Source organism: Culex pipiens, chromosome 1 (genome assembly GCF_016801865.2).
Source record: "Culex pipiens pallens isolate TS chromosome 1, TS_CPP_V2, whole genome shotgun sequence".
Taxonomy (NCBI): Eukaryota; Metazoa; Arthropoda; class Insecta; order Diptera; family Culicidae; genus Culex; species Culex pipiens.
In genome coordinates this window covers 61,290,934-61,306,513 of record NC_068937.1, presented here as the reverse complement: position 1 = coordinate 61,306,513, position 15,580 = coordinate 61,290,934, and the positions used below count along the sequence as shown (strand labels likewise).

At 38.2% G+C, this 15,580-nt stretch overlaps 1 protein-coding gene across 2 annotated transcripts in view; it reads right to left on the bottom strand.

Annotated features, from left to right (window-relative positions):
* The window catches only part of LOC120419889 (ras-GEF domain-containing family member 1B-like), a 69,992-nt gene that overhangs the window by 42,523 nt on the left and 11,889 nt on the right, over positions 1-15,580 (bottom strand). The window contains exon 1 of one of the 2 annotated variants that reach the window (XM_039582756.1): positions 13,712-15,399. The exons of the other annotated variant lie outside the window; for it this stretch is intronic. The gene's annotated coding sequence lies outside the window, so the exon portion shown is untranslated. Of the gene's footprint in view, positions 1-13,711; positions 15,400-15,580 lie in introns of those variants that run through there. 2 annotated transcript variants of the gene reach the window in all.

The following is a 15,580-nucleotide window of genomic DNA, read 5'->3' as shown; positions in this document are numbered from 1 at the left end:
TTCAGGGTGTAAAACCACATAAAATTGCATAAAATAATGCAATATTTATTTTACACCCAAGCCTTCTATACGCAGCTGGATTACTACTTTTTTAGCTGTGAAGTGTCATAAAATTTGGTCAATTGTTCTCATTTTGATCAAAAAACCATTGTTCAACATGATTGTGTAACACAAATGCCAAATCTAGCAACAGATTACGAATAGTTCATTTCGAAGTTTATTCTGACTCAAATGGAACATGCTTGTAGAACTAAAAGCAAACTGACATTTGCAGACTTGATCTTTCATTTTAGTTTGCTAAACATGATAACATTGTAGAATTGAACTCTGGCTTCGGATGGGATTTCACGTATACAAGTTGTTTATGTGTAGTTCGCGTTCGTGTTTAAAAAAACCGAGCAAGAACATATTGAAGAAACAAGCACAGATAGTTCTAAAAATAGAAACAGCTTATGTTCAAAAGAAGTTTTGGCAAACTGTTAGTGAACTTGGAAAAACCTAGATGACCGCAGACTTCTTATTGACGTTTAGGCCTGCTCATCCAACATAACCCCTCGTGGAAAGAAGCAGACGCGCGCCCGGACTTGACATTTGGAGTGATCTTGGGTTCGATACTTGCCCTGGGCATTCTTCATCAGAAAGAAAACCTGAAAATGCAGCACTCGGAACCAGCAGCAGTAGTAGAGAAGAAGTAGCAAGCGACGTTAATTAGCACTTAAATATAATTGAAAAAATCCACAAAGGCATAATTAGGAAATCGAATGATTTTTATGGTTGATATTTTTTTATTATTTATCATTCATATTATTATCATTCATATATTACGTATCCCTGTCCAAACTAATAAATACAAAAAACTAATAGTTAAAGTATCGTAAAGCGACATTACTCACAAATAAAGGATTAAATTAAGAAAAAAACTTTTCAGCGAACACCTTGAACATATTTTATGAAAAACCTGTTTAACATTCTTGTCTGTCACGATATGTTCTTGGACGGTTATAAAAACGTTTGCCTAACTCCCTCCTGAATCTTAAGGGCAGAATGTTGTTAAACGGTTCTAACGACGTTATCCAACCCGGTTCAGAATCTTATAGTCAAGAGTTCTTATGACATGTTCAACAAACGTTCTCTATGCTAGAAGGACGTGCGCTGGTAAAACTTAATTAAACCACGCACATTTCTAACAGGTTAAGAGATGTTCAACAACAGAAAAACGTGCGCTTCTTCCAGCGTTCAAGAGTTCCCAGAGACGTTGGGAAAACATAGTAAATGAGTTCAACAACAAGTTCGGAAATCTTTTGGCGAACAAAGTGTGCTACTTGGGAAAAGAGCGCTGGAAGAAAAAAGAACTAAGCTGAAAATAGAAAAATGGGCGTGGCCAATTGCACTCGACTGATTAGAATGCATTTTTGAAATATTTTTTTTAAATGCTTGTAAAAGGAATAGCATGACCTTTAATAAAAGTGAAAATAAACAGAAATGTTCACAAAAAGTTGCTCTACTCGTTGGTGTACTTGGTTTTAGTGAATTTCAAGGAACAATCCAGATTATCCAGCATCATTCAAACACGACCGCTTATTAGGCTTAAAATGTTCACATTTCCCCTAAGAAGAGAGCAACGAGCCTCCCTACTCAGCCCTAAATGAACATGATTAAATCAAAAATTGTTAACAATCACCAATAATAAAATTCTAAATTCTCTTCGACATATGATCTTCAAGTAATTGAGTCAAACTTCGATTATATCAATAACAAAAAAAAAACACTTCCAAACCCACTAATTGGTTTGGTCCATAACCGGCTCGGTCAATTCCTTCTGCCAGATAGATAAGTAGATACAAACAGCAAATAGTAGAGGTGTCTATTTAAGCAGTTCGTGCCGTCGTCCACAGCTCCAACCCGAACCCGACACAACACCTTGGAATATCGCGCGATTCGCTGTAAATAAACAAAACACTCGCAAACTATAGGCAAACGCTTGATTATTTATTTTCTCTTCGTTTTCAAACTTCATCTCGCGAAGCCGTGTCGTAATAATCGTTAACCTTATATCAGCGCGCGGTAATTTATTACGTAAACTGAAGCCGCGTGCGCGCGCGCGCGATCTCAAAATCTGCTGCTGCTGCAGGGGCTTAGCTTTAGGTCTTTTTCGATCGCTTGTTCCGATTATCCAAGAGGAAAAAAAATAGTGGAGGAGAGCGACAGCCCCGAGTGTACTATTTACTATGCGTCTCAACTTCATCTTTTTCCACCGTCCTCCAAACTCCAAACTCAGCATTTTCACGCTCATCGACTGTGGCACATGGCCGTTTAAGCGAGTAAACAAGTGGAAAATGAATAATAGGAAGATTGAAATTTATGCGTGGCTCGATTACGCAACAATCATCAACTTCATCATACTCAATAGCAAGGGTAGTGCGAACGAACGAGCTGCAGTTACAAGTTGCTTCGAAGATGCTCGACACTATAACACGATGCAGGAAATACAGCACACAAGACACTTGCAGCAGTAGCGTGGTTGCAGTGCAAAACACTGCGCTTTGTGCGGATTCAGTACTGCACTCTGATAACTGTTACTGCTGCTGCTGCATATTGTGAAGCAATTAGCCTCATTGAGGGTTGAGAGGTGCCTATGTCCTTCGCAGTTTAGTTAAGTTATTCTATTGATAGTAAAAAGATAAGAACTTCTTTTATTGGCAATTGATATTGATTTTGAAATTTGAATATTGTGGTTTCCAGGATATTGGAAAATTCGACAAAACCTCCGAAAGATAATTTTTTTTTAGGGTATAGGAAATATTATTATCCACAACTTTGTTCAAAACTTCCAAGGAAATAAAGCTATAAACCTTTATCCTGAGTATGAAAATCTTCTCTTGCCTCTTTATAATTAACTTCATCTACAAGGGGTTCAATGGGTTAACCTCAACCAAATCAATTGAAGTTAAGCATAGATGCCTAAAATATATAAAAAAAATATTTATTTCAGTTTGATGTGAGTTCCACGCAAACTGACAAATGACGTCCGATTAAACCAAAGCTGGCACCGATGAGTGCCGCACTGGCTCTTTAAACGAACGTACCACAACATTTCCTCTATATTATATGAAAATAAGTATGTAGTAATTTTTGTAGTGTACTAGACCCACTATGCCTTAAGCATTTTTTAAGCATATAGAAAATCTCAAAATTTCATATTACAGAAAATTTATGAAATCCACTTTTTTAATACTTAAATCAAAAACCGAAGATTTTTTACATGAAAAACATTAAAAAAATATATTCTTTTTTTTAAATAAACTTTTTGAAAATCGGTCTTCGTCATGCACACGTGACCAGTTTAACGAGTCTTCACCAAAATGTTTCGTCGATTCGGTCCGGGGGGATGGCAACCCTATTCCGACCAAAGCAAACTGACAACAGTCGACATTAGCACGGTTGTCAAATGAGAGCCCACAACAAAAGCACTAGCTGTCAAATGGTAGCCCATAACAAATCATTGTTTGGGTTTTTGATTTTAAAATTTCCCGCAATTCAAACGATAAATACCTGAAAAAACAGGTGAATTGTGTTGCTGATGCCAAATTCTATCATATCCTTGGAGATTCCATCCCAATATTGGCTGAAAATTCATATCGAAAAAAGTGATTTTTCTGTTTACCTTTTTTGCTTTTTTCTTTTGGTCGATCAAAGTAGCGCCCGTACACTCTGAATCGGCATTACACATTTTTCAGTTTGGTTTTACACATTTGCATGGGACTTTTGAGTTTAACCAGGATAACACACTTCGTGTTACCAAAGTAATATGAATAATACTGATTCTGAGTGTTTGTTATCATGCATGCTTTTCATGTTTCAATTAAAACTTGAAATTAAACAAATGTTTGAAAAAAGTTTTTTTTTTATTTTTTGAATATGATTTTTGCATCCATTAACCCCTCGGTCATTTTGGTTTGTTTTGATTTTTTGACGTTTGTCTGTATTTTAATTGGGCTACGGCCCAGTTATCGAGCGCCCAGTTAAAAAGCAGCCCAGTTACCGAACAACCACTGTACTTTCATGCCGCCCTGCATCACAATCATGCGACCGTCAGTTGGGTGTAGGAGGTGGTAAAGCAAGTCAAATAACTAAACAAGATTGAAATGCAAATTAAAATACTAAACATCGCCGGGACCCGTGCTGTAGGGGTAAGCGTGGTTGCCTCTCACCCAGTCGGCCTGGGTTCGATCCCAGAAGGTCCCGGTGGCATTTTTCGAGACGAGATTTGTCTGATCACGCCTTCCGTCGGACGGGAAGTAAATGTTGGCCCCGGACTAACCTAAAAAGGTTAGAATGTAAGCTCAGTCCAGGTGTATGAGTCGTCTCCCTGGGTCCTGCCTCGGTGGAGTCGCTGGTAGGCAGTTGGACTCAAAATCCAAAGGTCGTTAGTTCGAATCCCGGGTGGATGGAAGCTAAGGTGTAAAAAGAGGAACGCCAAGGCAATGCTGTAGAGCGAATAATTTGATTTTGAAACATGACAAAAGAAAAATATAAAACAAGAGAAGTAAAGTTTTTCGTAGAACAAAATGACTCAAAAAACAATTTGTTTGTTATAATTATCTTAGATAAAATTTTAATGCGATTTGTTTTCACGACAAGGTCAAAAATACGTCGTCACATGAAGACGGTGATCTTAGTGGGTCGCTGACTGGATTTCGTCATGACTACACCCAGAACTGGGCATCGGCATACGAGAGGATAAAGAGCACGATTCGGTAGTAAAATGGTACTGTGTGCGGACGGAGAGGATAAATCCTGAAATTACCGAGAGTACTTTACTCATGGTTCATTTTCCAAAAAAGTTCATCTATCAAAAAAAAAAAAAAAAAAAAATGTACCGGTACCGAGAATCGAACCCAAGACCTTCGGCATATTGAACCGTGCCTTTGCCGTATGGGCCACCATGGTTCGGTGACTAAGTGGCGGTCGTTTGTCCATATAAGCCACTCATAGGATGAACTGTTCCAATGAACGAATGAACACGCGAGAGGACTATACTCTCGCAAAATAGCACTTTCCTCACGTTTCTTTTCGTGAGGACTATCCCCTCGTTCTTTAACTTTGTGTGTATAAATAAAAAGATATGTTTTCTAAGGAGTAGGTCCAAACGTAAGCTGGTATAAATTAGATGAATTGTATCAAGATCCTCTCCCTCACAAATGCAACAGCTTCTTGCTAATCTTTTGAAAACATTTTTTTTTAATTTTTACAAAAACGTTTTTATTTTTTTATTTTTGGTGATGTCACGAACCAAAGTTAAACCTCAAGTCTCCTTGCGTTGACTGGCCCGAAACAGAAAAATTGGCAGATACTATTGAGCAGCTTAACAGTTTAGCCACACACAACTATTGCCTCATTTGTTTAGTAAACAAACTTGCGAATCACATACCCTCGTTCGTGCCGGTGGACTGCGCCTGACAAATTGTTGACATCAAACCGCGTGGCTTAAGTTGGCCAATAGGCCACTCAAATGCACACTATAATGAGCTGTAACCACTTTTGCTATGCTAACGTAGAGAGAAAGAGAACTTCTCTCCCTCTTCATGCTTACATTACGACCAACTGTTCATGATGTTTTTGTGCACATCGAACAAAACTGCTGATTTGCAGCACGAGCCATATGTGCAATAGCTTAAACACGTGCCCCGGCAAACGGTAGCGCGCGAAACAGAAACCATCACATTATTTTATTATTGTGTTGTTGCAGCAGCAGTGTTGCCAACTCAGCGGAGCGTCCCGGTATCCCTAGTTTGTGAGTTGGTTCGTTTAAAATGAAACCTCGCTAAACCATTAAAATGTGTGTGTTTCACTTTGTGTGCACAAAACGCATGACTTCCCCAATGCGCTCGGATAAAGTTTTATTTTTACCCGTGGCCAAACGTCATGCATTATGGAGTGGAGAGAAACGCAATGTTATGGTTTCGGTGTGGGTATCGTTCGATGTTTATGTCATAAGTTTGATTTGCAATTGTGACAGCGGAAAAGTGAAAAAGTAAGAGCATTGCGTACGGTGGCGTGAGAAAACGCTAAAATTATGTGCAGCAAGTTTGAGCAATTTAATTTATTCGAAGGCATTTTAGAGAAAAGTTAACGAAGCGTGCATCTTTACGGTGCATATTTGTTTCAGTTTGCGATCTCGTGCGCAGGGGCATATCAAATTTATTTAATTAGAAAAAGGGAATGTTTACGTTGTTGAAGGAAAATTGTAAGCTATCGATCAACCGTCCAGTTGAAGGTATTTTGATTGCAGATTGCTGAGAGTTTCTCAACTGTAGCAAAATGGGGCATTTGCCAATACAGCTTTCAATGAATCATATGCTGCCCCTGATCGCATAAATGTCCCATATGCATCTTCATCGTTTAAAGTTATTGATGCAGTTTTGTTCAAAATCGTGTGATCTTTCAAAAAAGCCTATAACATCCAGTACCTTGTTCTAGAAATCAGTAAGAAATACAGTTTTTTTCGTGAAAACTTAACACGTAGCTTTATGCGTGGGACAAACTTGCATTGCGTTTTTCTCAGCTTGCTGTTTTTGCATATGGGACATTTATGCGAACATGGGCAGTATGGGCCATCACGACCTCCTGCACAAATTTGTAATTTTCATTGAACCCTCTGTAACCCAACCCCGCCTTAGGCAGGTTTCGATAAAAGAAACCAAAAATCAATTTTTGAACCGAGTGATACATCTATAGGGTGTCAAACCACGTCAAACCGCTCCTAACTTTATAGGCTTGCCACTCGTAGTGTTGGACACGTGTATGCAAACACATAATTGTTGTTTTTAAAATGCATCATGCTGATCCACCTTCATAAACATGTAAATGCTCAACTTTTTTTTTTAAAATATATTCAATATTATTAGACCATGTGATTTAAAGGCATGCTACGGTAGAGTCGCTGGTCGGCGGTTAGACTCACAATCCTAAGGTCATCAATTCGAATGTCAAAATGGAGGGTCCTTAGAGTAAACATTGGTTAGGGGTGGCGATCAGAAACATGCAATGGATTTTTTTTAATTTTAATAATAAAATATACATTATTTACTCGTTTCCCGTGAAAGTTTCAATCAACACACTTGACACCAATTACTCCGGTGCGGCTTTGGTAACAGCCTTAACATAATTACAAAATGGTTACAAGTAAACGGCTGGCATTTTTACGACAACTTGCTGCCGGACAACGGAAGGTGTGTGTAAAAGAGCCGATCGCGACAATTACACCATTTCTTACATACAAAAACACACACACATGATGGCTTTTGCTCTTGCTGCTGGTGCCCCATCGACGGATGCTGGCCCCGCCAAGGCAATCTATGTCATTATCTTGCCAGCACTCGTGGCTCGATGTGTGAGCCCCATTCATTTCTCAAAGGTTGACATCCCGTGCTACGTTACGTACGTTGGCCGTTGCTGATATATGTAAGTATCTGCGGTAGCTTCATGCGGACCACTAACTGTGGCTTTTATGCATGGAGATTTATTCTACAGGAAATTGCAGCGATTTGCATTGCACCATGTACAGAGAGTGAAGGCTCAAGGCCGGTCACTTTCAGTGCAATTTGATCGGGTTCAAGATTCAAGTATACTAAAGAGAATATTAATCTATGGAGCATGTACGAAAACTTTCAAATGTAACAGAGCGTAAACCATGCTGTAAGCATGAAAGTCTATTTCGGGAGCCTCATTTGAAATTCAAGAATTATCCTTCTTTATTACCCTCAACGGACGACGAAACAGTATAGATCCGGCCTTCACACGTAGCCAGAAGCTTATTTTGCATAGCAATTACTGCCTCATTCTGTGCAAGGGCACTCTAGTGAGCAGTTGTAGTGCCATATACTAGAACAACATTGAAGTATAAGGGTATTATTGCCGTGTCTCAGTTTACATGAGTGAGCAGTGCCAAACCATGGTACAAGAGCATATGCCTCGCAGAGGAAACTCAACATTAATTTATTCACCTTCACACCTTGACTTTTCAGTTCTGATCTTGATGTCTAGGGGTACAGGCATGCAACGTCGAACGGGTACGCACTTATTTAGGAAAATGAACAAGTGACCAAGGTGACCTTGTTATACCTCCAAAAGGGGGGTACTTTCAAAGACTTTTTGATATGGCCTAATTGTACCACACAGGTAATAACAATCCGAAGCCGCAAGAAAGCCCCCTGCCAAGGGGGAATTCACTACAACTCCATTCCATTGGGGTTCCATCCACCTTAATTAAGCAGAACACATTGTTGGCGGTGTCGTTCGATGAATTACACGTATTGCGATGCGACGTGGGCCTAGATTGAGTGATTGGTGGTTAAGTTTGATTGGAAAAGTGGTGTAATAAGGCGTTGATTTGCTATTCAGCGTGTGCAGGTGAGCAGCGAGTAGGTTGAATTCCAACCAATCGGCTCGATTGCACTTAATGACTTGGAATAATTTGATACTGGTTCTTTATGATCATCGTACGCCTTGAGTAATGGAGCTTGTTTATCCGTTTTGAATAATTTCCTAATTGAACGGACAGGTTGCTTTTAAAAAAGATTCTTATATATAGGTACTGAAGCAATGTAAAACTGAAACAATTACATTTTGGTATGAAAATTGCTTAGTGCATTTATATATGTCCCAGTTCCTGAGGGGAACACCCTTGAAGAGTATCGGGGCCGGCATTTATAAAGCGGATTCTGTGGCAGTTTTTAACTCAACTAATGTTAATATGTTGAGGTAAATGATAATATTCCATAGGTCGCCTTCCTAAGGTTGATAAGGTCCAGATTGTGACGATGCAATACCTTCCCTTTACTAAGCAAACGAATCCAGAAGGGAAAAGATCACCAGTTGTGTTGGTGTCCGAGCCGGGATTTGAACCTCGATTTACCGCATACGCCTCGGAAGCGTAATCACTGGGCTTCGTGGCTTGGTCAATATACGATTCATGGTAATATTTGTTTAAATATTGCTTCAAAAGATATTTCTGTTAGCTCAAAGAGTATTAAAACCAATCTTTTTATAATAAGCTTAGCTTATAATTTGATTGATTTGAAAACATGGATTTATAAAGTAACTTTAAGTGCAAACAGGAGCGAGTTGTGGCGATATAATTTGGCTATAACCACGGAAAATAGTGTGCAGGGCATTTGTGAAAATAAAATGTCCCATCCCAGAGGGGTTTGGAGTACCAAAACTTCTTAGCATGCAGTATATTTTCAGCAATGGAATATCAGCTCGACACTTCTAGAAACATACAAATTATATGGACTGTGGATAATCGTATCGATTATATATTATACTATCCCCTTATCAACATTTAAGTGTATTAATATGAGCTTTAAAAACGGCCATAAATGTAGCACATCCACACAAAACTCTCATTACTAAATTCAGTTAAGTTTAATGAAAACAGCTCTCCGTATTTTTTCAAATACGTCCATCTAGTTTTATATGTTCAACCTAAAAATGACCCAAAACTCTACAAGTGCGATTCTTTCCAAGTCTTCTCTATCAAGAAGGAACCATCACTATCAATTTTCACTGGGTACACTATCTTGGCATGCATGTTAGATTCCGTGCACTTGAGATATAGATACGTGCCACGCAACCATTTGGTGATATAAGCCATGTTGTCAAAACGTAATGGCTCTAGTTTTTTCTTCCTCTTTTTCCTTCCTTGCTTCCTCCATAAAATTAAGCACTTTCGACAGACACAGCATTTTTTAAGGCCGCATTCTCTTCGCGCCTGCCACAGTCTAGTTGATTTCACTTATGTATATACGTACCTATTCTACACACAAAGTATACGTGCACAGCATGGTATGAAACTAAAAAAAACGTGTCAAACGCCTTTGGTGTTGGAGTTGGGTGAGCGAGTGGTTAAATGTGCAATGATGAAGGACAGTGTGAAAAGTGTGATTGGAGAGTGCATAAGACTTTTGTCACGTATTGAGGTTATTTTCAGATAGAAATGGCATAATTGTTAAAAAGCTTCTCTTCTTACAAGCAAACTGAAAATTCAATTATAATTTTAGGGCAACTCTTAATTAGTCGGATATTTTTACCATCCACAAAACGCACATGGACTGACCCAGACAGAAATATCGACCTAAAAACTAGCCGGTTCCATGTGGTGTGTAGACTAGAATCGTTTTTCGCTTAAGCTGTACACAACACGTTCGTGTTCTTGTGAACTTGCAAAAAAAAAAAAAAAATGAAAACACACCCATAGCTCATCACGACGCCAACCAGTTCAAGAGAGGACAAGTTCTCTAGAAACAAAATCTTAGCTGACTTGGATGAAACCGAACCGATTTTTTTTTAGTTTAGTAAAACTATTTCGCTACAAAAACATCTTTTTGGGTTCAATGAAACGAAAAAATCACATAAAAGTACAAAAAATCGATTTTCGAAATCAAAGAGAACTTCTAAATGAGAAAACAACAGCAGCATCAAAACGGAAACGTTGATAGTCCTCTGCGAACAGAGACTTGGCTGGCGAATCTATAAATAACGCGCCAATCTGTCAGTTAGTCGGTCATAATCCCACCCACGGAAATCTGTACAAAACCGGCATCGGCACCTTTGACGGTAGTGAGTAATGAGTTTGCAATTTTTGACTCTTGTGGCATGGACAAAAATGGTGTCCATTTCATTCTTTTTTTTTTAGAATTTTTGAATTTAGTTTTGTTTAATACTAAAAATAGAAATTGAAAAAAAATAAAGAGATTTTTCCATTCCATGAGAAAACTCTCTTTCAGACATAAAATTTACATATACTTTACAATGTACTGTCCAGCCTTATGGCCCAAGCATTGCAGCCCCTTAAATTCCAGATGAGAAAATGTTTCAAACACATTCAGTGTTGAGGTCTCTCAGCTCAAAACCGCCCATCAACCTGGTCGGTGTCGCGTTTGCGGTCCAATGATTGTGGTCAACGGTTGGAGTCCGAACAACAATGTTCCCACGATGGGATTACAGTTTTAGTGTTTCGGAAATACATCGTCCGCAGTGGTTCTCTGCGTCTCTTACTCTGGGGATGTTAATCTGATCGACAGGCGGCGCTTGGAGCCTACGAAATTGAAATTAATATATTTTAGATGATAAAAAAGTAAATAACAATACCATATCATTTAAACATATAAATCTTATAGCAAATATCAAACAAATGTATTAACCAACTTTATTGCTCTTTCTTTGTTAAAAACGAAGAATTATTTTCAACAATTTTGTGTACACGGAGAGACTGTGCCCAGAAATTTTAACAATTAAAATTGTTGATTTTACTTTCGTAAATTTCAACAAAAGCGTACTTCGTCGCCATCGTGCTAACTTGTCGTACGTGCATTTTGGGCCAAATTTTGTGCAGCTCACAATGCCTCACCTTTTGACCTTCACAGATCCCCAAAATTCGATTTCAATCCTGAGATATTCAACAAAAACCGAATAAACTCTGTGCATTTTTGTCACTTTACATATGAAAGTAGTTTCAATCTTGTCGTGCTATCTTGTCACTCCATGAAAATTGATGTAAGTGCGACAAAAGGCCAAAGGGATTTCAGGCCAGGAAAGTCAGGATGCGTTTGTCGCACGTACAAGCTAGAATACCGTAAACATTTGTAATTATAACTTGGGACTCCAGCAACCAACTTCAACCAAACTTTGGGACAATGCACAGAATGGTGAGCCAAACAAAACGTGATGGTTATTGTTTACATTGCGTGCTCTCGTTTTTGAATATTCAAGGTCAAACATTAAAACGCGTTTTTCTCAGAACGTCAAAATGGCGGGTGCGACAAGATAGCACGACGACGTCGACTTGTTGCGGCCAATTTTCAGTTAAATCAACCAAAATTAAGTAATAATTTAATAACCTGTTTGTTGAAAATGCTAAAGGCAAAAAGCTAACAGATTTCCCGAACTCGAATGAACGTGCTCGACTGTTAGCTTTGGTTTTAGAAAAATCAAGATTTTTTTTTGGTTAAATGTAAATATCAATTGGTTGAATATTAAAAAGATGAACTTGGGTTTGTTTACGTTTGCCATTTGAAGTCAGGATTCGAACAAGAGCGGTCGATTTGTTGAGTTTGTGTTGTTAATTGTGAAGTGAGAGAATGTGAAAGGTGAAAATCACACTATTTGGCTAATGTTGAAGTGCAAAACGAAGTGAACACTGTTGCAACTGTGGAGGTGCAATTGGTGAGTAAGCTTGTTGATTGATTTCTTTATTGTTTTCAGGAATCGGAGTATGTTGAATAAATTTAATGCAAGCTTGGTAAGTAGCATTATTGATATTTCTTCTTTCCTCATCATAATTAAATTTATTTACGATCCTATTTTCAGTTTATAGCCAAAATTAAGAATTTTGTATTAAATTACTAATAGATTTTATATGTCTATTTGCAGCAAAAGGTTCACTTTGGTGTAAATTCTGTGTCCAACCACAAGAAAAATAACTAAACCTGAGACCGTTGTAGATGATGATGACTTATCGGATGATTGCACAGTGATGGTAAGTGAATACAACACTTAATTTTATACAACATAATAACTTAACTTGGTGAAAATTTTGCTCGGTTTATATTTTTAAGGAATTCACATCTTTTTTAAATATGTTTAACAAAATTTGTAACATGTTTTATTATTATTTTTTTAGATTTATGCAACGTAATTTTTTCAAACTTTAATCAAACTTTACATGTTTTATAATAACAGTTAATAAAAAGTTTTGTTTTTATGCTTTTTAACAGTAATTTAATAACTTCATGCTAAAAAAAATTAGTACAAAAAGTTAAAATTTTAGGCAGAATAAATGCGAATATTAAAACAACCAACATTAATTTGTGAGGCATTATTAAAAAATTTACTTCAAATTCAATAAAAATATTGCTAACAATAGCTAATTATTGACTACATGTACGAATATTTTTCTGTATTTAAGTAAGACATTAGTTAAAAATATAGCTAGAAATTCAGCCCGGCCTGTATCGTTAGATAATTAAAGAAAATATATATCAACACTTACATAAATTATGTCTAATTAAGAAATGTTTTGTTATAAACCACTAATAATTTGCTGCATGCAAAAATATTTCAGTTAATACAACGAAAAAAAATGTTGAAAAATAGTTGAAAAGTATGGTCCAGCCTGTTTTTTACAGAATATTCCACAATATTTCAGCTGAAAACAAGAAAAAAATAGTTAATTTTCTGAAAAAAATATTCTAGCAGTCGACTGCTAGAATTTTTTTCGGCTATTTAGCCAACAAAAATGGCAATTCCAACTATTTTTTTAGTTACTTTTAGTTATTGGTGGTCAGCAATTTTGGGTTAACAAAATCAACAATCGATTGTTGAAAAAAAGCTGTGTAAAAAATTGACCCATACTTTTAGTTAAATTAACCAAGATTTTCTTAGATTTGCCCTGGCCGGTCTCTCCGTGTAGAAAAGTAAGATCTTTTTTCAGGGCTGGAGTCCGACTGTATATTTTAAATGATGAGAGCAGAAGATTCCAAGTGTTTGCTCGTGATCAACAAATTCAAATAAATCAGGTCGGCACCAATAGAATCACAGACTAGTTGTTCAATAAAGCCAATCATAAAACCCACAACATCAACGGAAAAAAGTGGTACTCGTGTTGACAATAAAGCTAATAAAATTGCCAACCGCTGCATATACATACTTGCAAATCTTAACGGCAGGTAATACTTTTTTCAAATATAGCTGACAAAGCTTGACGACTCGACGCTCTGTTTGGTGGGGACGATGCTTTATTCACTTTGCGGTTTGTGCTCACAGCTCGCCTTCTCTGTTTTGTTTATATTAGCGATCTTTTATTGCTTTTGCGCGCTGATTCCATTCGCAGCCCTTGGTGGTCGTTTGCTGTTGTTTTTCCTCCCTCTCGTTGTTGTTTCTAACGCCGGAAGTGATGTTCACACAAAGTTGGCAACAAATTCTGCACTGTAAGGTTGAAGTTGTAGCTTAATTGGTCGGTTAAGTGGATGACACTCTTAGATCCTCCAGCAGGGTGACGGTGAAGTTGAGCTGAGCGATGTGACATTGGTGATAGGTTGGGTAAAGTTGGCAGTCATTTTTGGAGCAAGGTCTGTGTTGACTCTTCTCTGGTGGGTTTGTTTATTCCAGTAATGGGCAGCACTTTTAAAATATTTGGGGTTTCTTCTATATCTGCTTAATATTTGACTTGGATTCGTTCACACTCACACGCGACGAAGGTGTAAAACAACTTTGGAACTCCTTAATATACAAAAACATTCACAGCTTGTTTACAACCACCGCACACGAACACGACTGCATAAAACATGTATATTATTTTAAGTCGAAGTTAAAGGCTCAAGTGTCGAAAACGATACCAGAGAGAACACGGCAATAAAAGCACTCACACTACCACAAAACACTGTCCATAAATCACTCTGGGCTCTTTCAATAACTTTTCCAAATTAACTCGTGTTTGCATCTTCTGGGCACTGGAAACACTATTTTCATGATATATTTATTACCAAATGGTGGTTACGTCGAGTTGTTGCTTTTAATTGGAGCCGTTTGTTTTCCTTCCCCCCAACACTTGTATTCGCAGTGTTAATTAGCGTCGATTGTTGTTGTATCTGCTCTCGCAGCTATTTAAAATTTGGATGTTGAATCCATGACATCATCCACACACCTTGTCCCACGTATTTTTTAACGCTCAAATTGTTAAAACAATTCCAGCTTCGACAGCACGTTTTTCTCCCTCTCTATCTCGCACGTAGCAGAAGCAGATGACAGCGTTTTGTGACTTTGTTGATTCGCTGCTCGCCGCCTACTCTGTTCCGGTTCGGGGTTGAACTCTCGGACACACGCTACACAAATAAAAGGTATCTCGCAGCTCCCGCCTAGGTGGGCTCAAAACAGACTAAAAGTGCAGCCGTCAGCCTGCACTCTCTATTTCTCTCCAGCAGCGTTGAACTTCTCACAGCTCGGTCACGCACACTACGATAGCCGACCGTTCTTGCTCTCCCACTTGCGTTGAAAAATCTCCTCTGAGAGAAGCCCACTTGAAGCGTAAAAAAACAAGCACAATTTTCACTGCATTTATTTTAAATTTTCCAACACCATTTCCAACTTCGATTGGGACTGATTTTTATGAAACTTTTTCACACTACTTCACCCTCATTTGTACGCTCGATATTTTGCGTCAATAAAAAGCCGCAATAAATCCAAAATGTCGAGACAAGCTTTTTTGTTCTTCCTCCCTCTCTCTCTCTTTATACACATGCAAGCCAAGCAGTAGCAAGGCGAAAAAGGAATAAAAACGAGCGCGCGGTCGAGCAACAACGACGAGTTTTCGCTTCCGATCGCGTCCGACGTTGTCTCACTTCTGAACGCTGGAGCGATCCGGCAGGCACAATGAACCTCTTATTGGACAATGCGTGAGAGACGAGAGGAGCTCTCAGCAAGCGGGAGAGGATTCGAGTGAGAATAACAAAGAGGTGTAAACCGTGAGTTACTACCACCTGGAGTGGAGTTCATTGTCATGAGAAAAAAATCCGGCATT